This window comes from Carcharodon carcharias, chromosome 2 (genome assembly GCF_017639515.1).
Source record: "Carcharodon carcharias isolate sCarCar2 chromosome 2, sCarCar2.pri, whole genome shotgun sequence".
In the NCBI taxonomy this organism is placed as follows: Eukaryota; Metazoa; Chordata; class Chondrichthyes; order Lamniformes; family Lamnidae; genus Carcharodon; species Carcharodon carcharias.
The window spans coordinates 42,110,914-42,135,420 of NC_054468.1; the positions used below are offsets into that span (position 1 = coordinate 42,110,914).

General features: G+C 43.1%; 1 protein-coding gene across 4 annotated transcripts in view; it reads right to left on the reverse strand.

Moving 5' to 3' along the window:
* Nucleotides 1-2,150, reverse strand: part of LOC121293264 (lisH domain-containing protein ARMC9) — a 114,731-nt gene extending 112,581 nt beyond the window's left edge. For all 4 annotated transcript variants that reach the window (XR_005946478.1, XM_041216157.1, XM_041216165.1 and 1 more), the window contains exon 1: nucleotides 2,055-2,150. The gene's annotated coding sequence lies outside the window, so the exon portion shown is untranslated. The remainder of the gene's footprint in view (nucleotides 1-2,054) is intronic.
* Between the last annotated feature and the right edge of the window lie 22,357 nt (nucleotides 2,151-24,507).

Here is a 24,507-nt window from a genome sequence, read left to right on the forward strand (position 1 = left end):
CTGGGATGAAACATTTAAGTTATGAAGAGAGGTTGGATAGGCTTGGGTTGTTTTTATTGGAGCAGAGAAGACGAGGGGCGACCTGATCGAGGTGTATAAGATTATGAGGGGCATGGACAGCGTGGATATGGAGCAGCTGTTCCCCTCAGCTGAAGGGTCAGTCACAAGGGGGGTGTAATTTCAAGGAGAGAGGCAGGAGGTTTGGGGGGGAACGTGAGGAAAAACCTTTTTACCCAGAGGGTGGTGACGGTCTGGAATGCACTACCTGGGAGGGTGGTGGAGGCAGGTTGCCCCACATCCTTTAAAAAGTAAAAACAGAATTACCTGGAAAAACTCAGCAGGTCTGGCAGCATCGGCGGAGAAGAAAAGAGTTGACGTTTCGAGTCCTCATGACCCTTCATGAGGACTCGAAACGTCAACTCTTTTCTTCTCCGCCGATGCTGCCAGACCTGCTGAGTTTTTCCAGGTAATTCTGTTTTTGTTTTGGATTTCCAGCATCCGCAGTTTTTTTGTTTTTATCCTTTAAAAAGTACCTGGATGAGCACTTGGCACATCATAACATTCAAGGCTATGGGCCAAGTGCTGGTAAAAGGGATTAGGTAGGGAGGTCGGGTGTTTCTCACGTGTCGGTGCAGACTCGATGGGCTGAAGGGCACTGTGATTCTGTGATATGAAATGAACCATATCCTGATGTCTAACCTAGATCTGGGCCTTATACAACTCAAAAGTGTCACCTCTGGCCCTTACTAACCTTTTTAATTGAAAAATACTGTCAACTGGAACACAATCTATTCCTTTTATTTTCTTAAAAATCTTGATCAGGTCACCCTAACTGCAGTTCATGTTCTTCACAGTTTATTTTGACCAGACTTGGAAAACTGAATTAACTTCACAATATCAAAGAATTGCTGAAAAATAGTAACTCAATTTTTTGCAAAGTCTGAAACATAAATATAACATCGAAAACAAGGGCAGAATTGATACAGAAAGAACCGAGGAAACAATATATTTTTGCACCAGAGCTCTCTCAAAGAAACAGGAACAGAAAATAAAAATGGTGGAACCAGCAACTAAAACATGGAAAAATAATTGAAAGCAAAGTTAAAATAAACAAGAAACATTACACAGATTATAATACAGTCCTTTAATAAAACCCAAATATGTCATGAAAATCCTTGGTCGCAAGGCAAAAGTCCCAGGTTTCATGAGACTGAAGTTTAAAACAGCAAGGGAGTAAATGTCCGCAAAAGAAGTATAACACGAAAAGGAATGTGGTAGGTCAGAAACACAGCTCAAGTTTCTCTGACTACCTGGTGAGAGGAAGGGCAGGCAAGTCCTTGTGGGTCTGCCCCTGGAGGATGCGTGGGTGTAAAGCGCCTTGGAACGTTTTAATTATCAAAAATGGGGGGAGGGAGGGGGAGGAGGAGCGGAGGAGGAGGAAGAGGAGAGGAGCAGGAGGGGGTGGAGGGTGGAGAGGGAGGATCGGGTGGAGGGGGTGGAGGAGATGCGGGGCGGGGAGGGGGTAGAGGGGAGGGGCGAGTAACCCGTTATCTCATTTGCGACACCAGAAAAGGCAAAACAAAAACAGAATTACCTGGAAAAACTCAGCAGGTCTGGCAGCATCGGCGAAGAAAAGAGTTGACGTTTCGAGTCCTCATGACCCTTCGACAGAACTTGAGACAGAACTCAAGTTCTGTCGAAGAGTCATGAGGACTCGAAACGTCAACTCTTTTCTTCTCCGCCGATGCTGCCAGACCTGCTGAGTTTTTCCAGGTAATTCTGTTTTTGTTTTGGATTTCCAGCATCCGCAGTTTTTTTGTTTTTATAACCAGAAAAGGCAAACCCATTAAAATCATGAGGAGCCTGTTTAAAGCTAAAACTGCTATTGACTGGAGCCTGAGCAGAAAACAGCAACGTGACCCGTGTCACAGTCAATGGAGCTCGCAATCTGCACGCGCCCTCAGTTTTCCATAGCTATTAATATATAATTATATATTCTGATAAGTGATATTTTTGTAGGGAATGGATGAATTGTCTCACTCAGTACCCAATACCTTGAATTCTCCACTCCGATCAGCCAAGTCCAATGTGACCCATTTATGGTGATCAACTGCCAGCGAGCGACCGGAAGTAGCTCCTTAACAACCCGCCCCGACGGCAAACAACAACAAACTACCGCAAATCCTTGTCGTAAAGTATCACAAACCCCAACCCTGGACAAAAGCTGCAGGAGTCTCACCGTCTGAAGTTTGTGAACACAACCTCTCTCCACTAAACAATACGGTGTCAATAACGCGATACAAATCGACTATGTTGTCAATGGTCACTCCGGTGCTTTTAATGTTCGAATGAATTGTGACTGTAGTTTGTTTTTGACTGGTGGACAGAGAAGTATTCACCAGGCTATCTTTCGTTAAATCCCAAATGTCCACCGCAGAATAGAGGTGGGGAATGGTATTAGCAAGTGTTTTCGGATTGGCCGCCTGTGGACACTCAGCCTGATTTGTCCTTTTATATTAATGGGCAAAAGGTACTTCGGCAGGGTATGAAACAGATGGCGTGAAGGCTTGCCTCTTTAATTAAAGTAAATGAAAGGAAAATCGGATGGGATATACAATGGATGGCTAAACCATTACTGCACGATTTCCATCCTAATCAGAGTTGAAGTTTACCTCCATTCCATGCGCATCTATACATGTGAAAAGATCGCAGCCTGACCTTAGCTTTTTAATAGATTATTTGTGAATGTAGGATGATAGTTTTACTGGCAGAATGCCTACTTTCTCAAATTAAAGATATGACAGGCAGGAAGGTAGCACATGTGACTGCAAATGAAAGGCGGTTTAGAAATTAGGTCAGTTTTGTTCCATTTTTGTAACCGATGAGAGCGATGGTCGAGTTGCCTCAATATGACCTACTTGTTGAGAGCTTCAAGAGAAATGGAAAGCAGAATAATAGCAGGTAATCATCAAAGATGCTGGTTACTGGTCCTTGATTGGAGGAGCCGCTGGTCTGAAACACGTCCCATTTTGTTACTGACCAAACTTTTTTTCTTGTTTTGTGAGTGTCGAGAGCCTGCATGAGCAGAGTAAGGGTGGTACTCCTCATACTTCACTAAGGCAGGATCTTCCGTTTTGATTAACCAGAAATTTGCTCAGAGCTGCTCCCCCTCCAACATCATAACATTGCTGGAGAAATGGTGGATGTTCAGTTTTGCTTAGAAACTAAGTTTCTGCCACACCCCTGACATATCACTAAAGAAATTCCTGACATTTTTTCCCACTTTTTGCATAAAGTCCAACCCAGAGTTTTTTTTAAAATTAATTCAAGGGATGTGGCATCACTGGCTGGGCCAGCATTTATTGCCCATCCCTAACTGCCCTTGAGAAGGTGAGAGTGAGCTGCCTTCTTGAACCACTGCAGTCCAGATAATAGTGTAGATAGTTTTCCTGATATTGCAGTCTGTTTAAGATCAGTGGTAGGAAAGATAATGGAATCCCTACTAAAGGAAAAAACAGAAAATCATCTCATGACTAAAAAATATAAGAAATAACGTGGATTTCAAAAAGGAAAATCTTCCTTGACCAACCTCAGAATTATTTGAAGAGGTAACAGAGACCATAAAAAGGATAAATCAGTAGTTATAATATATCTAGATTTCCAAAATGCCTTTAATAAGGTACCACATAATGGACTAATGAATGTCAGAGCATGTGGTGTTATGGAGCAAGTAGCAAAATGTAAAGCAAGCTAGCTGTAAGACAGAAAGCAGTGAGGAGGTTGGGTCGGGCCCACCCACCCGACAGGCAGAAAATTCTGCCCATAGAAAATAGGAGCAGGAGTAGGCCATTTGGCCCTTCAAGCCTGCTTTGCCATTCATCATGATCATGGCCAATCATCCAACTCAATAGCCTGCTCCCGCTTTCTCCCCATCCCTTTGATCCCTTTTGCGCCAAGAGCTATATCTAACTCCTTCTTGAAAACATACAAGGTGTTGGCCTCAACTACTTTCTGTGGTAGCGAATTCCACAGGCTCACCACTGTTTGGGTGAAGAAATGTCTCAGTCCTAAATGGTCTATCCCGTATCCTCAGACTGTGACCCCTGGTTCTGGACTTCCCACCATCCTTCCTGCATCTACCCTGTCTAGTCCTATTAGAATTTTATAAGTTTCTATGAGATGCCCCCTCTATCTTCTGAACTCCAGCAAATATAATCCTAACCGATTTAATCTCTCCTCATATGTCAGTCCTGCCATCCCAGGAATCACTCTGGTAAACCTTTGTTGCACTCCCTTATTGCAAAAACACCCTTCCTCAGGTAAGGAGACCAAAGCAGCACACAATATTCCAGGTGTAGTCTCACCAAGGCCTGTACAATTGCAGCAAGACATCCTTGTTCCTGAACTCGAATCCTCTCCCTATGAAGGCCAACATACCATTTGCCTTCTTTACCGCCTGTTGCACTTGCAAGGTTACCTTCAGCAACTTGTGTATGAGGACACCCAGGTCTCGGTGCATATTCCCCTCTCTCAATTTATAGCCATTCAGATAATAATTTGCCTTCCTATTTTTGCTACCAAAGTGGATAACCTCACATTTATCCACATTATACTGCATCTGCCATGCATTTGCCTACTCACTCAGCTTGTCCAAATCACACTGAAGTATCTCTGCATCCTCCTCACAGCTCACCTTCCCACCCAGCTTTCTGTCATCTGCAAATTTGGAGATATTATATTTAGTTTCATCATCTAAATTATTAATATATGTTGTGAATAGCTGGGGCCCCAGCACCGATCCCTGGGGTGCCCCACTAGTCATTGCTTGCCGTTCAGAATAAGACCTGTTTATTCCTACTCTTTGTTTCCTGTCTGTCAACCAGTTTTCTATCCATCTCAATTACATGCTAATCTCTGATGTGGGACTTTATCGAAAACCTTCTGAAAGTCCAAATAAACCGCATCCACTGGCTTCCTCTCATCAACTCTACTAGTTACATATTCGAAAAATTTCAGTAGATTTATTAAGCATGATTTCCCTTTCATAAATCCATGCTGACTCTATCCAATTCTGCCACTGTTTTCCAAGTGCTCAGATATTAAATCTTTTATAATGGACTTTAGAATTTCCCCACTACTGACATCAGGCTGACTGGTCTATAATTCCCTGTTTTCTCCCTGCCTCTCTTTTTAAATAGTGGGGTTACATTAGCTACCCTCCAATCTGTAGGAACTGTTCCAGGGTCTATAGAATCTCGGAAGATAACCACCAATGCATCCATTATTTCCAGGGCCACTTCTTTAAGTACTCTGGGATGTAAATTATCAGGCCCTGGGGATTTGTTGGCCTACAATCCCATCAATTTCTCCAACTCCATTTTCCTACTAATACTGATTTCTTTCAGTTCCTCCCTCTCATTAAACCCTGTGTTCCCCAACATTTCTGGGATGTTATTTGTAAAGACAGAACCAAAGTATGAATTTAGTTGGTCAACCATTTTTCCTTTGTTCCCCATTATAAAATCCCCTGTTTCTGACTGTAAGGGCCCTACATTTGCCTTCACCAATCTTTTTCTCTTTACATACCTATAGAAACTTTTACAGTCAATTTTTATGTTCCACACAAGCTTACACCTATACTCTATCTTCCCCTTTTTAATCAATCCCTTGGTCCGACTTTGCTGAACTCTAAACTGCTCCTAATCCTCAGGTCTGTTTTTCTGGCCAATTTGTATGCCTCTTCCTTGGATCTAATACTATCTCTAATTTCCCTTGTAAGCCATGGTTTGGCCACCTTTCCTGTTTTACTTTTGCGCCAGACAGGAATAAACAATTGTCGCAGTTCACCCATGCGCCCTTTGAATGTTTGCCATTGCCTATCCACCGTCATCCCTTTAGGTAATGTTTCCCAATCCATCATAGCCAACTCGTGCCTCATACCATCGTAGTTTCCTTTATTAAGGTTCATGATCCTAGTCTCAGAATCAGCTACGTCACTCTCCACCTAGATGGAAGAATTCTATCATATTATGATCACTCATTCCCAAGGGGCCGAGCACAACTAGATTGCCAATTATTCCTTTCTCATTATACAATACTCAGTCTAGGATGGCCTGTTCCCTTATTGGTTCCTCAACATATTGGTCCAGAAAACTATCCCATATACACTCCAGGAATTTCTCCTCTATGGTATTGTAACTAACTTGATTTTCCCAATCTATATGCAGATTAAAGTCACCCATAATTACAGATGTTCCTTTATTGCATGCATCTCTAACTTCCTGTTTAATGCCATTCCCTACATCAAACCACATTAGTTTGGGGGTCTATATACAACCCCATTAATGTTTTTTGCCCCTTAGTGTTTCTCAGCTCTACCCATACAGATTCCACATAGTCGGAGCTAATATCTTTCCTCACTATTGCGTTAATTTCCTCTTTAACCAGCAATGCAACTCCACCACCTTTTCCTTTTTGTCTGTCCTTCCTAAATACTGAATACCCCTGGATGTTCAGTTCCCATCCCTGGTCACCCTGCAGCTATGTCTCTGTAATCCTGACTATATCACATCTGTTTACATCTACTTGCGCAGTTAATTCATCCACTTTATTGGGAATGCTCCTCATGTTAAGGCACAAAGCCTTAAGGCTTGTCTTTTTAACATTACTTGTCCCATTCCCACTATTTCTCACTGAGGCCCTGTTTGATTCTTGCCCTTGATTTCTCTGCCTATCACTTTTCTTATTCCCCTTTCTGTCTTTTATTCTTGTCCTTGATTCCTCCTCCTCTGACTCCTTGCATAGGTTCCCATCCCCCTGCCATTTTAGTTTAAACCCTTCCCAACCACTCTAGCAAATATTCCCCCTAGGACATCAGTCCTGGTCTGGCCCAGGTGTAACCCGTCCAGTTTGTATTGGTCCCACCTTCCCCAGAATCAGTCCCAATGTCCCAGGAATCTGAAAACCTCCCCCTCACACCATCTCTTCAGCCCCGTATTCATCCAATATATCTTGCTATTTCTACACTGACTAGCACGTGGCACTGGTAGTAATCCTGAGATCACTACCTTTGAGGTCCTACTTTTCAACTTACTTCCTAACTCCCTATATTCTGCTTTTAGGACCTCATCCCTTTTTTTACCTATGTCATTTGTACCAATGTGTACCACGATCACTGGCTGTTCACCCTCCCCCTTCAGAATGTCCTGTAGCTGCTCTGAGACATCCTTGATGCTAGCACCAAGGAGGCAAAATACCTTCCTGGAGTCTCATTTGCCACAGAAACACCGATATATTCCCCTTACAATTAAATCCCCTATAACTATTGCATTCCCACACTTTTTACTCCTCCCCTGTGCAGCAGAGCCAACCGTGGTACAACGAGTTTGGCAGTTGCTGCTTTCCCCTGAGAAGCCATTCCCCTCAACAGTATCCAAAATGGTATTTCTGTTTTGCAGGGGAATAGCCACAGGAGATTCCTGCACTGCCTGCCTGTCCTCTTGCTCTGCCTGGTGGTCACCCATTCCCTTCCTGCCTGTGGACTCTTAGCCTGTGGCATGGCCACCTCTCTATACGTGCTATCCATGATACTTTCTGCCTCGCAGATGCTCCACAGCAGTGCCAGCCACTGCTCCAGTTCCAAAACCTGGGCTTCCAGGAGCTGCAGCTGGAGACACTTACTACACACATGCTGGCTCCAGGCACTGGAAATGTTCCTGGCTTCCCACATAGAGCAGGAGGAGCACACCATGGCTTTGAGCTCTCCTGTCATGGCTTACCCCTTTAAATTAAATTAAACCTTTTGGAAGATATTTAATATCAAATAATATCAATTACTCTAGGGCCCTCCTTCCCTGCTCCTCATTGTTACAGAATATAGCCCTTACAAACAATGAACCACAAAATAAGACTTTAAAAATTATAAGCGATAAAAGTAGTAAATACTTACCCGACTGTACTCACGATACTCAAAGGATCACCTCGTTCCCTCCTCACCGAACTCCCAAAGCAGCACTCCAGTGCAGACTGTGATGTGACTGCAGGACACTCTTCCCAGACTGCTTCGCAGTGATGCTGACTGCAGGACACTCTTCACAGACTCATTAATACCTAAAAGGAATAAATTTAAGAGAACAAACTATATGGACTTTAAGGAACTTGCAAGATCCTATACAAACAAACATCATGATTATACAAAGAGTTGCAGTGAAAGGCAAGAATTGCAGTTATTTAAATACAACATGTAAGAAATTATGTATTATATAGATTCACATCTTATAACATATATGATAAATGTATTTATGTACTGAAATTTATAGAAGTAAAATTTTTCGAAGTTTATAATACATAAGTACAATTGGAATAAAGTTCTCACATAATGAAATATTGTCAATCATTGTTCCTTTTGTAAGTAACTATGTTTAATTTACCACTACTTTTATTGCAAGTAAATGTGGGCCCATTAGAGGTTGAGACAGGAGAAATTATAATGAGGAATAAAGAATTGACAGAGGCACGAAACAAATATTTTGTGGATTCACAGTAGAAGACACAAATACATACCAAATATATTGCAGAATCAAGATTCTAAGAGTGAGGAACTTAAAGTAATTAACATTAATTAATAAAGAAAAAAGTACTGAAGAAATTAATAGAGCTAAAAGCTGACAAAAATCCTGGACCTCCTAGGGTTGTGAAAGAAGTGGCAGCAGCGATAGTGCATGTAATGACTGTGATCTTCTAAAATTGCCTAGATTCTGGTGGCTGAGAAAGCACAAAATGTAACACCACTATTCAAGAAAAATGGGAGGAAATAGGGACCTATTGCCTAGTTTGCCTGACGTCAGTTGTTTAAAATGCTGCACTCCATTATGAAGAAAGTGGTAACAGGGCACTTACAAACTCATATGATTAGACAGAGTCAACATGGTTTCATGAATGAAAAATCACGTACAACAAATTAATTAATATTTGGCAAGAAAGGCAGTCCAATAGCAGCACCCTCTCCAAAGCCAAGGTGCCCAGCATCAAGGCGGGAATCACCCAAAAGCTGTTCCATTGGGCAGGACATGCATGTCATTCATATGCCTAATATTAGATTCCCAAAGCAACTGGTCTACTTGGAACTTGGTCATGGCAGGAAATTCCCAGCAGGACAACAGAAATATTTTAGGGATGTTCTTAGCATCTCTGAAGAGGTGAAACATCCCCATTGGCTCATGGGAGTCCTTGGCTTGTGACTGACCAAAGTGAAGAAGCTTCACTTTGGAAGGCATCAAACACATTAAGAAACTTCTTTGGGAATATGCAGAGAGAATGCACAAACCTCCCAACAACTCACTACCCAACCCTTCAAGTACCACCTGCCTCACATGTGACAGTCTTCAGATCACACAATGGACTTAGCAGCCATCTCAGAACCCATTGAACTGGAATGGAAGTAAGTCGTGTTCGATCCTGAGGAACTGCCTAAGAAGAAGATTTGAACATATAACAGCAATGTAGGAAAACCAATGGAGGTAGCATATTCGGATTTTCGAAAGGCATTCGACAGGGTACCACATGAAAGGTTTTATCTTTATTACAAGATAAAAGTGCTTGGGATTGGTAATAATATATTGTCATGGATACTGGATTGGCTAAAGGACAGAAAACAGAAAGTAAGAATAAGTGGGTCATTTTCAGATTGGCAAGCTGTTATTATTGGGGGTCCTGCAAGAATCAGTGCTAGCACCTGAGCTATTTGCAATCTATCTTAATGACAGATGAAGGGGCCAAATATAATGTATTCAAGTTTTTTGACTATATGAAGCTGGGTGTCAAGAGTGTACAAAGGGCAGAAGTTTGAGACCCTGGGGCTGGTAATGAAGGCGAGCTATCAACAATCCTGCCAGCTGGTTTGCTGGTTCTCCCTCGCCAACCTGCCTTTGGGCAATTTTTGTGGAGGTGGGATATGGGAGAGCAGCAAGGCCAGCCTCCATGTGCCAGGTAAACAAAATGGCATAGTAAGAGTCTATTAGGGCCAATTAAAGGAGGCTGGCTGAGATTTTCCAGTCAGCCTCCAGGTTCCCACAGGCAGCAGTTTATATGGCAAAGGAGACAGTGATCTAGGCAGCAGGCCTAGGCCTTCTCTGCCTGCCAATGGATGGTACAGCAGCTATGGGGTGCCCTGTAGAAGGCTTCCCTCAACCCTCCTATCTCTCCTCAGCATACAGTGATGACCTGGCTGCAAAAGCCACCTTTAAATTTAAATGTTTTAAAAAGTTGGAAAAAGAGGGACAAGGAGGAATTTCTTCTTTCAGTGGGCTGTTAGTCTTTGGAATTCTCTTCTCCAGGGAGCAGTGGAGTCTGGGTCATTGAATGTATTCAAAGCTGAGTTAGACAGATTTTTGATTTTCAACAGAGTCCAGGGTTATGGAGGGCAAAGAAAAAATTTGGAGTAAGGCCACAATCAGATCAGCCATGATATTATTGAATGGTGGAGCAGGCTCGATGGGCTGAATGGCTTACTCATGCTCCTATTTCTTAAGACCTTAAGATTATGATTTCCATCTTAAAACACCCTTTCCCTTACTTATCTTCCATTGTAGCCTCTCCCTTTCAAAATCAAGGCCACCCTCCAGCTTCAAGATTTCATCTGCTATCCTTATATGGATGGCGAACCTGCCCTATGGCCATTAATTGGGTCATGAATCTGTGGAATTCACTACCCCAGAGTACTGAATAAATTTAAGGAGGAGATAGACAGGTTTTTAATTTGTAATGGGTTGAAATGTTATGGGGAGAGGGTGGGAAATTGGAGTTGAGGCTGAAATGAGATCAGCCATGATTGTATTGAATGGCAGGACAGGCTCGAGGGGCTGAATTGCCTACTCCTGCTCTTAGTTCTTATGTTCGAATTGGTTGCCCTGGGGAAATTCACAATGAGTGACATGTTTCCCACAGTGCGGTCTTCTGTTCTACATCTCAGCCTGATGGTGGGGTTCAGAAGCCTGCAAGGAAGTTCCAGCTTAAGAAGTCTGCAACGGGTGTTGGATGAACTATAATGTAGGGAAATGTGAGGTTATTCACTTTAGTAGGAAGAATAGAAATACAGAATACTTTTAAATGGTAGGAAACAATTAAATGTTAGTGTTAGGAACATAGGAAATAAGAGCAGGAGTAGGCCTTTCGGTCCTTTCAGCCCGCTCCACCATTCAATAAGATCAGGGCTGATCTTCTACCTCATGCTATTTTCCCATAATATTCCCGTATCCCTTGAAATCTTTAATATATAGAAATCTATCAATTTCTGTCTTGAATGTATTCAATGACTGAGCCTCCGCAGGCCTCTGGGGTAGACAATTCTGAAGATTCACCACCCTCTGAGTGAAGAAACCCCTCCTTATCTCAGTTTTAAGTGACCTACCTCTTATTCTGAGACTGTGTCTCCTGGGTGCCCCCACCTCTCAGCTAGGGGAAACATCTTTTCTGCATCTACCTGTCAAGCCCTGTAAGATTTTTGTATGTTTCAATGAGATCAACTCTCACTCTCCTAAACTCTAGACAATATAGGCCCATGATCTCCTCAAGCTCTCCTCAAAGGACAATCCCACCATCCCAGGGATCAGTCTCATGAACCTTTGTTGTTCAGAAGGACTTGGATGTCCTTGCATAGCAACCAATTAGGAAGACAAATGGTATGTTGGCCATTATTGCAATAAGTCTAGAGCACAACAGTAAGGAAACCTTGCTACAATTGTACAGGGTTTTGGTAATATCACATCTGAAGTATTTTGGAGAGTTTTGGTTTTCATATCTTAGGAGGGAATACATATCTTAGATGGGCTGCAATGAAGGTTCACTGGATTGACTCCTGGAATGACACAGTTATCAGATGAGGAGAGATTGAGGAGAATGGGCCTGTCCTTGCTGGAGTTTAGAAAAATGAGAGGAGGTCTCATTGAAACAGTTAAAATTCTGAAAGGGCTTGACAGAGTAAATGCTGAGAGGTTTGTTCTTGGCTGAAGACTCCAAAATTAGGGAAAATATTCTCAGGATAAGGAGTCAGCCATTTATGACTGAGATGAGGAGAAACTTCTTCACTCAGCAGGTTGTGAATCTTTGGACTTCTCTACCTCAGAGGGCTGCAGATGCTTGATTGTTGGGTATATTCAAGGGTGAGGTAGATGAATTTTTGGATTTTAAGGATATCAAGGGATTTAAGGATTGGGATGAAGGTGGAGTTGAGATCAAAGATCAGCCATGGTCTTGTTGAATGGTAGAGCTGGCTCAAAGAACTTGATAACTTACTCGTGCTCTTGATTCTTATGTTGTTGATTTTTTTGTTGTCTTTTTATTTGTTGTTGTTTTGAAGTGCCTTGAGAAGTTTTATTATGTTCATGGCACTATCTAAATATAAGTTGTTGTTGTTTCCTCTCATCTTCTACTGAGCAAATGTTAAAACATCAAAATTTTGAATACATTTTACTTTCCCTAAATCAGCCCAGTAAGAATAAAGAGTTTGTCTTAGCTGAAGTAATTGCTGTTTTCAATTAACAGGCAAGTTTTGTATTAGCTAAGTTTGACAGACTGCTGTCATTGTTTAATTGTAAAATGAAATGGACGAATCATCAGTCTTTTTCAATTATGAAGGCTCAGAATGGCTGATGTTTGCTTTCTATTCACATTTACTATAGGTGCTGTTCAGATTCTCCGTTCAGATCGCACCATAATATTAAAATGCTATTAAATCTCCCAATGTTAAAATAAAGGAAGTTATTATTGTTTAGTGAGATTGAGTGTAATCTGTCTCAATACTTTTGCTCAATTCTCCTAGACTGATACCTCAATTTGTGATTCAAGTCACAATGATTCTACAATATTCTGCTCAAGGAGATGCTCCCACAGCATGCGGTGTGCAGAATCAGGAAGTTAGGTCAAAGTGTAGCTACTACTAAGAACACAGGAACATAGGAGCAGGAGTAGGCCATTTGGCCCTTCGAGCCTGCTCTGCCATTCAACGAGATCATGGCTGATCTAATACCTCAATGCCATTTTCCTGCACTATCCCCATATCCCTTGATAGCTTTAATATCTAGAAATCTATAAGCCTCAGTCTTGAACATAAACTGACTGAGCTTCCACAGCCCTCTGGGGTAGAAAAATCCAAAGATTCACCAGCCTCTGAGTGAAGAAATTCCTCCTTGTCTCAGTTCTAAAAGGCCTCTTATTCTGAGACTGTGTCCCCAGGTTCTAGCACCCCCCAGCCAGGAGAAGCATCCTTTCTGTGTCTACCCTGTTGAGCCCTGTAAGAATGTTGTATGCTTCAAACTCTTGGTTCAAGAAAGTTTTGAAGTCACATTAGTTATTGCAAAATATTGAAATGGATGCAAAGCGATCACACATAGCAAAGATTGTTTGTGAGTCCTGCCACAAGTGGATGTCTCCATTTAATCCTCAGGCCTTTTCATATCAGACTTGAGGGCCTTCTGAAGATTTAAACCCTAGGTCCTACAGTATTGCCGATCAAAACGGCATCTGTGCACTCTAAAGTTGCTACCATCTCCCAAATTTTCTGCGGATCCTAAAACATGCTCAAATGTTCAGATGTTGGAGCAGCAGTTCTGTATGTCCTCTTACATTCCATGCTACAATGGAAGAATTTGCATTTAGATAGTGCCTTTCACATCCTCGGGATGTTCCTGAAGTGTGATCACTGCTCTTATAAAGGCGTCGCAGCAGTCAAATTACATGCAATATCCTTCCCAATACTGCACCCAGTACTCTAACTGAAGTCTTATTAAAGTTTCATATAGACTTATTATTAGCTTGTGGCTTTTACATTCAATTTCTCTTGTGATAAAACCTAGAATTCCATTGGCCTTTTTTTTAAAGCTTTATCAACTGGAGCTCCTGACTTTTGTGTTCTGTTAACATGTATCCCAAATCCCTCTTCTCTTTCACAGCACTGAGTCTGCTTCCATGTAGAATACAGTTACCACTATTATTTATTTTTACCAAAATGCACTCCCTCTAGGATAATTTCCATATCATTGACCTATACAGTGAACAGAAGTGTCCCCAGTATTGGATCACCACAAACAGCTAAAAACCGCTCTGAAGAAAATACCCTAATTCTTACTCGTAGTTTTTTTTCCCCTTATAATCAATATTTAATCTAGTTTGCTAGTCTTCTCCTAATTCCATATTCCTTGTCGAAGAAGAAATCCTACACACATTCTAGGAATTCCATTCTTTTTCCCCATTAATTCCCTCTCTGTCTGAATCATTAAATGCATAATTAAAATCCTTCAGAAGATTAATTTTGTTGTTTCTGCTCATCTCTCTAATTTGACTGAAGATTTTCTCTTTCATTTTCTCACCACAAGTTGGATGCCTTTAATATGCCCCTACTAAAGTAACAAGTCTTTTCTAGTATTTGATGCTGCCTTTGGAAAATTCTCTTGTTGTTCTGGGCCAACATTCTCACTAACCAACAAAATGGGTTGGCTTTTCAAATGCCGATGACAGCAGGAACGAGTATGGATGAAATTTGAAAATTGCGTTCCCGGAGGGCTGCACTGGATTCCACAGTCCCTGGGACAGTTTGCAATTTTCATTGGACCTGCAGAGGGGAGGGAATGGGGAGCCTGCTTGGTATGATGATGGCTGATTGTGTGTGAACTTGAGCACTAGATACTCTACGGTATTCAGATAAGATACTGTAAGTTACACTCTGTACCATGCATGCTGTCACCTGACCTGGGGTGGGTCACCTGGACTGGGTTGAAGGTCAGAAAGAGAGTTAGTCAGCATGCCAGATTAATTGATGTTGTTCTTGCAATTCGAGTGACTTCAAGTGTTGTTCTGTCAGCCTGAGACGTGACATTGGCGATGAGGATAAATATGGAGATATTTATGTTTGTTTTATGGCACTTGCTGGAGCTGATATGTCTGCAGTCTGGGGAATTAAGCTGTTTGATCTGACAAGTGATGCCAGTACCATCAACGTGAAGTAGAAACTGGGGAAATTCAAAGAATATACTGACAGTTGTGATCTGTTTTCGGACAGGGCGACGGTGGTGCACAAAGCACAGCAATGGTCCTTATTATTGTTCAGTGCAGGTGCTTCAGTGAGGGAAACTTTCATGATGTTGCCTGACACGGGAGAAAAGGCAGATTATGAACATGCAGTGAAAGTTCTGAAGGACCATTATGTGGTGATGCCAAATGCCACATTCCAAAGGCATGTTTTTCAGTCAGATGATACGGAAAGAGGGGGAAACAGCAGCTCAATTTGTGACATTTAAGGCATGGGTGCAGTTATGTTGCAACAAATGTGAATAATCAGATAATTGATCTGGTGGTCCAAAATTGTAAGTCAGAGATTTTGAGGTATAGGCTACTGGAAAGAGGAGTTAACTTAACGTTGGATGACACTTTGAAAATTGTAGCCACATTGGAAGCAGTGGATGGACAGTTTCACAGCATGAAACATGGTCTCACTTCTGCCATTGGCCTGACAAAAATTGAGGTTATCCAAGTGGCACCAACAGAATTCAGGTACGTGTAAATGTAAAGAGTAAAGGTCTGAGAGAGAGTGTTGCAGATGTAGCAACTTGGAGGGCACAATGGAAAAGATGTCTGCAGTCCTGTCAAGTGAAAGATATGCAGAAAATGTGGGGCCAAAGACCATTTTGTCAGCAAGTGCAGAAGCATAGCTGAACAGAGAGGAAAGCCTGGCAAACCACATAAAGGAAAAAGAGATGAAAGTAGCACAACTTGACGTGAGTTGAAGAAGATGAAGAATGAGGACACGGATAGCAATTATGGATACATGTTTTCAGTTAACAGAAGCAACCCTGAGAAAGTTCCAGTGATTGCAGGTGGTGTTAAAGTGAGCATCATTACAGATTCAGGCAGTGACAGTAATGTCATCGACAGAGCACTGTGGGAGGAACTGCAGACAAAGAGAATCAAGCGCACATTTCAAAAACTGTCAAAAAACTCTAAACTTACACAACTAAAACCCCACTTCAAACTGTTGAATGCTTCATTACAGATATGAGAGCTGGGGATCGGAATGTAGAGGCAGAATTCATCGTGATTGAGGAGAATGGTGAACATCTTCTGAGCAGATAAACTGCCCAAGACTTGGGGGTGAAAATATTGAATTCAAAGTGAGTTCTGTGAAATCCTACGCAAAGCTTTGGGAGGAGTTTGGATCAGCATTACATGGAATTGAGAAGTTATACGACCACCAAGTGAGATTAACCATTGTCGAAAGTGTGAAGCCTGTAGTTCAGCCTGAACACAGAATACCTTTTGGTCTGAGAAGGAAAGCTGAGGCAAAGATCAAGACATCACAGAGCCTGGTAAAGGCCAACACCATGGGTGAGCCCTGTTGTGGTCGTACCTAAACCAAATGTTGACATCGGACTCTGTGTTGCTATGTGACAGGTGAATGAAGCGTTAGTGAGAGAACGTCACTCAATTCCACTGTGGACAAAGTCTTTCAATTGTCAACATGCAGTTTATTTTCCAAATTAGACTTAAAGTGGGAGCTTCATCCTAATTCAAGGAAGGTGACAACTTTTGTCACTTGTTGTGGATTTTACCGATTATGAGATTACTATTTGGCATCAATGCAGCATCAGAGTTTTATCAAAATCCATAAGGTGATGCAACGGATCCAAGGAACTGCCAATATCTCAGATTTTTAAAAATTCATTCACAGGGTATGGGCTTTGCTGGTTGGGCCAACATTTATTGCCCATCCCTAGTTGCCCTTGAGAAGGTGGTGGTGATCTGCCTTCTTGAACCGCTGCAGTCCATGTGGCGTAGGTACACCCACAGTGCTGTTAGGGAGTCTCAGGATTTTGACCCAGCGACAGTGAAGGAACGGCGATATATTTCCGAGTCAGGATGGTGAGTGATTGGAGGGAACTTCCAGGTGGTTGTGTTCCCACCTATCTGCTGCCCTTGTCCTTCTAGGTGGTTGTGGTCGTAGGTTTGGAAGGTGCTGCCTAAGGTGCCTTGGTGAATTCCTGCAGTGCCTATAGTAGATGGTACACACTGCTGCATCGGTGGTGGAGGGAGTGAATGTTTGTGGATGTGGTCAAGTGAACTGCTTTGTCCTGGATGGTGTTGAGCTTCTTCAGTGTTGTGGGAGCTGTACTCATCCAAAAGTGGGGAGTATTCCATCACACTCCTGACTTGTGCCTTGTAGATGGTGGACAGGTTTTGGGGAGTCAGGAGGTGAGTTTCTCATTGCACAATTCCTAGCCTCTGACCTGCTCTTGTAGCCACAGTATTTATATGGCTAGTCCAGTTCAGCTTCTGGTCAATGATGTTGATAGTGGGGGATTCAGTGATGGTTTTGCCATTGAACATCAAGGGGTGATGGTTGGATTCTCTCTTCTTGGAGATGGTCATTGCCTGGCATTTGTGTAGCGTGAATGTTACTTGCCACTTGTCAGCCCAAGCCTGGATATTGCTCAGGTCTTGCTGCATTTGGACATGGACTGCTTCAGTATCTGAGGAGTCGCAAATGGTGCTGAACATTGTGCAATCATCAGTGAACATCCCCACTTCTGACCTTATGATGGAAGGAAGGTCATTGATGAAGCAGCTGAAGATGATTGGGCCTTGGACACTACCCTGAGTAATTCCTGCAGTGATGCTCTGGAGCTGAGATGACTGACCTCCAACAACCACAACCATCTTCTTTTGTGCTAGGTATACTCCAACCAGCGGAGAATTTTCTGCCTGCTTCCCATTGACTCCAGTTTTGCTAGGGCTCCTTGATGCCACACTCAGTCAAATGCTGCCTTGATGTCAAGGGCAGTCACTCTCACCTCTTTTCTGCATGTTTGAACCAAGGCTGTAATGAGGTCAGGAGCTGAGTGGCCCTGGCGGAACCCAAACTGGGCATCAATGAGCAGGTTATTGCTAAGCAAGTGCTGCTTGATAGCACTGTCAATGACCTCTTCCATTACTTTACCAATGATGGGGAGTAAACTGATGGGGCGGTAATTGGCCAGGTTGGATATGTCCTGCTTTTTATGTACAGGACATACAGGGCAATTTTCCACTTAACTGGGTAGATGCCAGTGTTGTAGTTGTACTGGAACAGCTTAGCTAGGAGCGCGGCAAGTTCTGGAGCACAAGTCTTCAGTACTATTGCCGGAATGTTGACAGGGCCCATAGCCTTTGCAGTATCCAGTGCCTTCAGCTGTTTCTTGATATCACATGGAGTAAATTGAATTGGCTGAAGACTGGCACCTGTGATGCTGGGGACCTCTGAAGGAGGCCGAAATGGCCTCGGCACTTCTGGCTAAAGATTGTTGTGAATGCTTCAGCCTTATCTTTTGCACTGATATGCTGGGCTCCTCCATCATTGAGGATTGGGATATTTGTGGAGCCACCTCCTCCAGTGAGTTGTTTAATTGTCCACCACCATTCACGACTGGATGTGGCAGGGCTGCAGAGCTTAGATCTGATCCATTGGTTGTGGGATCGCTAAGCTCTGTCTATCACTTGCTGCTTAGGCTATTTGGCACGCAAGTAGTCCCGTTTTATAGCTTCACCTCATTTTTAGGTATGCCTGGTGCTGCTCCTAGTATGCCCTCCTGCACTCTTCATTAAACCAGGGTTGATCCCCTGGCTTGATGGTAATGGCAGAGTGGGGGATATGCAAGGGAATGAGGTTACAGATTGTTTTCAAGTACAATTCTGCTGCTGCTGATGGCCTACAGCACCTCATGGATGCCCAGTTTTGAGTTGCTTGATCTGTTCGAAATATATCCTTTTTAGCACGGTGGTAGTGCCACACAACACGATGGAGGGCATCCTCAATGTGAAGGCGGGACTTTGTCTCCGCAATGACCGTGCAGTGGTCACTCCTACTGTCATGGAGAGATGCATCTGCAGCAGGCAGGTTGGTGAGGATGAGGTCAAGTATATTTTTTCCTCTTGTTGGTTCCCTCACCTCCTGCTGCAGACCCAGTGTAGCAGCTATGTCATTTAGGACTCGGCCAGTTTGGTCAGTAGTGGCGCTACCGAGCCATTCTTGGTGATGGACATTGAAGTGCAATGATGACATTGAAGTCCCCCACCCAGAGTTCATTCTGTGCCCTTGCCACCCTCAGTGCTTCCTCCAAGAGATGTTCAACACGGAGGAGCACTGATTCATCAGCTGAGGAAGGGCGGTACGTGGTAATCAGCAAGAGGTTTCGTTGCCCATGTTTGACCTGATGCCATGAGACATCATGGGGTCCAGAGTCAATGTTGAGGACTTCCAGGGCAACTCCCTCCTGACTATATAACCACTGTGCCGCCACCTCTGCTGGACCTGTCTTGCCGGTAGGACAGGACTTACGCAGGGATGATGATGGTGGAGTCGGCGACATTTTCTGTAAGGTATGATTCCGTGAGGATGACTACATCAGGCTGTTGCTTGAATAGTCTGTGAGACAGCTCTCTCAATGTTGCCACTAGCCCTCAGATGTTAGAAAGGAGGACTTTGCAGGGTTGACAGGGCTGTGATTGCCATTGTTGTTCCGGTGCCTATGTCAATGCTGGATTGTCCATCCGGTTTCATTCCTTTTTTCTGTCTTTGCAGCGGTTTGTTACAACTGAGTGGCTTGCTAGGCCATTTCAGAGGGCACTTAAGAGTCAACTACATTGCTGTGGGTCTGGAGTCACATGTAGGCCTGACCAGGTAAGGACAACGAATTTCCTTCCCTAAAGGACATTAGTGAACCAGATGGGTTTTTACAACAATCGACAATGGTTTCATGGTCATCATTGCACTTTTAATTTCAGATTTTTATTGAATTCAAATTCCACCATCCGCCATGGCAGGATTCGAACCCCGGTCCCCTGAGCATTACCCTGGGTCCCTGGATTACTAACTCAGTGACAATACCGCTACGCCATTGCCTCCCCTGACATCATTATTCATGGAGCCAATAGAGGGAACATAACGAGAGGCTGAGATTAGTATTGACTAGATTGCAGTCAGCAGGACTTATGGTAAATGCAGACAAGTGCTTGCTGGGGTGACAGAGCTAACACTTATGGGACATAAAGTCATGTGAAGTGAAATCAATCCAGCCAAAGACAAGATAGAAGCAATAGCAGAGACACTTGAACCACAAGTGTCAGAGAATTGAGAAGTTTTCTGGGACTTTTGAACTACTGAGTGAGTTATATCCCAAACTTCCCCACTACTCTGGCTGATACAGTGAGGAAGTTGACCAGAAAGAATGAATAGTTCAGATTTGATGAAGAATAGAAAGCTGCCTCTAAAGCTCTGAAAGACAGCTTGACAAGTGCTCGAACCCTGGGATATTAAAATCCAAATGCACCAACGCAAGTTATAGCAAACACTAGTCCAGTAGGATGAGGAGCATTGCCGCTGAAGACCCGAGAAGCATGGTCTATACAAACAGATCTCTGACAGATGTGGAGAGGAGGTATTCTCAGCTGGAGAAAGAGGCCCTAGGATTGGTGTGGGCAAGTGAAAGATTCCATGATAAGTTTGAATTAGTGGCAGATCACAAGTCATTAGAGATGGTTTATTCTCCAAGATCCAAACCATGTACCAGAATCAAAAGATATGTGTTGAGACTCCAAGTACAAGTCCAAGATGATTCACATTGCTGGAAAGATGAACATTGCTGACTTACTAACACAATTACTGAGGGAGGATCAATCACACATATCCTCATTGGAGAAAGAAGCTGAATCATTCGTATGGTTTTTGGCAGTTTGAGCTACACCCAGAGCAATGACAACTAGAGAGATTGAAAGAGAGTCAGACAGAGATCCTGAATTGGATGACATCAGACAGAACATCCGAGCTGGAAACTGGGAGAATTGTCCATTCAAGGCGCACATTGCGAGATGAACTATGCACTGTTGGGAAGTGTGTTCTCAGAAGCAGCAGGTTCATTGTGACACAAAAGCTTAGACCCAGATTGTTGACTGTAGCTCATGAGGATCACTTGGGAATGGCTGGCACTAAGCAAAACTTAAAGACCAAAGTATGGTGGCCAGGAATGGAGAAAGATGTGGAGCAGTTTGTCAAACATGTCATGGATGTCAACTTGTCAGCAGACCCAATCCACCAGAACCAGAAGGCAGTACACTGTTACCGGCTGGACCATGGCAGGGTGTAGCAGTTGACTTTATAGGCCCACTTACATCAGGAGAATCCATACTAGTGATGATTAATTGCTACAGCTGTTACTATGAGTATGTTGTGATGAAGTCTACAATGGCAGAAGAAACGGTGTCTGCATTGATTGAAATATTTGCAAAGCATGGTCTACCAGTCACTCTGTATTCAGACGATAAGCCATAATTCATTTCATGGACCTTTGCAGATTACATGCAAGTCACAGGCATTCACCATCACAGAGTAACCCCTAAATGGCTACAGACAAATGGGGAAATAAAACAATAAAACCAATCCTTAGAAAAACAGATGAGGACTGCTCAAGCTGAGATCAAAGATTGGAAGGAGGTGTTGCTGTCATGTGGCCATGTATAGAGCCACTCCATGCGATGGGAAAGAGCCTGGCTAAGCTGCTATTTGGATGCAAAATACACACCAAGATGCCAGAACTGAGGGGACATCAGTTTTGATCAAGAGGATTGAGGTTATGATGCAGAGAAAAAGCGTGCTGTGAAGTTTTACGCAAACCACAGAAGGGGAGCTAGACAGTTTGATGTGATGCCAGGTGACAAACTGCTGCTGAGACGGGAGAGTCCGAGTAAGATGGATACACCATTTTACACCAAGTCATAAACTATCGACGCCGAGAAGGGAAACATTGTGACTGTGCAGCCACCAGAAGGAGTGCTGCATGACAGAAATTCTTCATGTGTCAAAAGTACCATGGTGACAAGGATGCAGCAGCAGATGAACCAGATTTAAGGGCTGAGGTGAAGCTGACATCCAGCAATCCAGAAACCAAAGCCAGCGATGCTAATGGCAGGCAGACAGCTTGCTATTCCAGGGGGAATAGCCATTAGTTCCAGAGGGGACAATGACACTTCCTAACCCTGACGTAGTGATCAGAATTCCTTAGGCAGCAGGCAGACCATGCTGAGAGAGGAGACCACCAAAGCAATATGAAGATTTTGTGTGATTTAACAACAGAACATGAAATTGGAAATCAGTTTAGAGCAATGTGATTTTAAGTTGAAAACAACAAATCTTGACACAAAGCATGTGCCTCGGTGTGAAGTTGTATGTGTTGTGATTATGTTCAAAACAAAAAGGGTGTATGTTGAACACTGCTTTTACGATTTTGAAGTTCCTGTATGTGATGTTTGCAATATACACAAAAGTAATTGGATTAGATCATTGAAGAGCATCGAGTTACATATTGATGCTTAGCACAAGGGATGCCACAGTTAAATGGTGAAACAGTTCAGAAAGCCAAATACTGAACAAAAGACTGAAGCTATATTGGACTGTGATGCACTGAACTTACCTGATATTCATAACTGAAGAAATTAATTTACTCAGTGAGCTAGAGAAATAATGATTTGGTAAGTTTGTTTGCAAAATTTATTGCAGTATGTTTACTAAGGGATGGAGTCTTAAGCTACCTAAACCAAGCAGAAAAATCATGAACATGTTTTTGGTCCAAAAAGGGAGGGATGTCATGATGATAGCTGATTGTATGTGTATGCGTGGACTTGCGTGATAGATACTATACGGTACTTGGATAAGATACTGTAAGGTACAGTCTATACTACAAACTGGATCACCCAACCTGGGGAGTTTGAAGGTCAAATAGCACATGTTAGAAAGTTAGCCAGCATGGCAGATTAAATGATGTTGTTCTTGCAGTTAAATCTGTGACTTTGAGTGTTGTTCTTTCAGCCTGAGATGTGACACCACTTACTGCCAATTAATGGCCCCCTAAGCTCCTTAAGGAGCTTGTTATGAGGCCTGTCCGGAACGGGATGGGATTTTCACTCTTTTTTTCTAGATGAAGCTGAACAATCTGGTGCACATTAGCGCACAGCTGTCAGGGTCGCTGTAGGGCAAAAGACAATTTGTTTCCATCGGTATTTTTTTGTGAAATGTAAGGGGTCGGGTTGAGCACCGAATCTCGACTTTGCATCCATGGCCACTTTGCAATGTCTTTATCCTCCAAATCCTTTCATTAGCTGCCTGCTTTCCTCGGCAAGGCAGCAGCAACCGCCAACATGGCTGCTGGCAGACAGGAAGCTCCTGCCTCCTGGAGGTGCACAGAGCCTCAAATGGTGTGCCCAGCTCGCCGCGTGCACAATTAGCCCATTGACATTTAAAAATTGTGTCGCCAGAGTGACACAGTTCACGTATGAGGTCAAGACCCAGAATTCATCCTGTGTCAGGTTCCTGAACCCCACCCTTTGAAAATCTGGAAATCTTTCATTTTGCGGGATCTTGAGTGCAAATTAGTTGCTGCATTTGCTGACATAACAACAATGACTGTGATGGACCTAGAATACATAGGAAGAACCTTTTCTCTTAGCAAAGAAGCCAAAACCAAGGGGCAGGGATTTAAAGCAATTGGTAGAAAGATTAAAGTGGTGACGAGAAATATTTTCACCCAGAGGATGGTGGGGGTGTTGATCTTGCTGCATGAAAGGGTAGTAGAGGCAGAAATGCTCAGCACATTTAAAAAGTAATAGGATATGCTTCTGAGTTGACCTAACATTCAACGTATATGGACCAGCATGGACCTGGAAAGTGGATCAATTAAAATGGGTGAATGGCCTCCTTTTTTGCCATAAATTTCTATACTTCTACTGATATGAGCAAATCTAACCACCTTGCCTCGACATTCAATGGCATTCTCACCTTTGTATAATCCACCATCAACATCCCATGGGTTAAAACTGATCAGAAATTTAACTGTGTCAGCCATATAAACACTGTGACTACAAGAGGAGGTCAGAGGCTGGGTATTCTGCTGCGAGTAACTCACCTTCTGACTCCCCAAACCCTTTCCATAATCTACAGGGCACAAATCATGAGTGTGATGGAATACCTTCCACTTCTCTGGATCAGTGCAGCTCAACAAACTCAAGAAACTCAACACCATCCAAGACAAAGAGGCCCTTTTGATTGGCACCCCATCCACACCTCAAACATTCACTCCCTCCACCACTGGTACAGTGTGGCTGCAGTGTGTACCATATACAAGATGCACTGCAGCTACTGATCAAGGCAACTTAGACAACACTTCCCAAACCAGCAACCTCTAATTCCCAGAAGAATAAAGGCAGCAGGTGCATGGGAACAGCACCTCTTGCAAATTCCCTGCAAGTCACACAGCATCCTTACCTGGAAATATATCATTGTTACTTCATTGTCGCTGGATCAAAATGCTGGAACTCCCTTGCCAGCAACACTCTGGGTGTACCTATGCCATATAAACTGTAGCAGTTCGAGGAGAGCGCAAGAGGAGGACTCCAAGCCAGGCAGCCAGCAGCACCTAGAGGAAAGTGCAAGAGGAG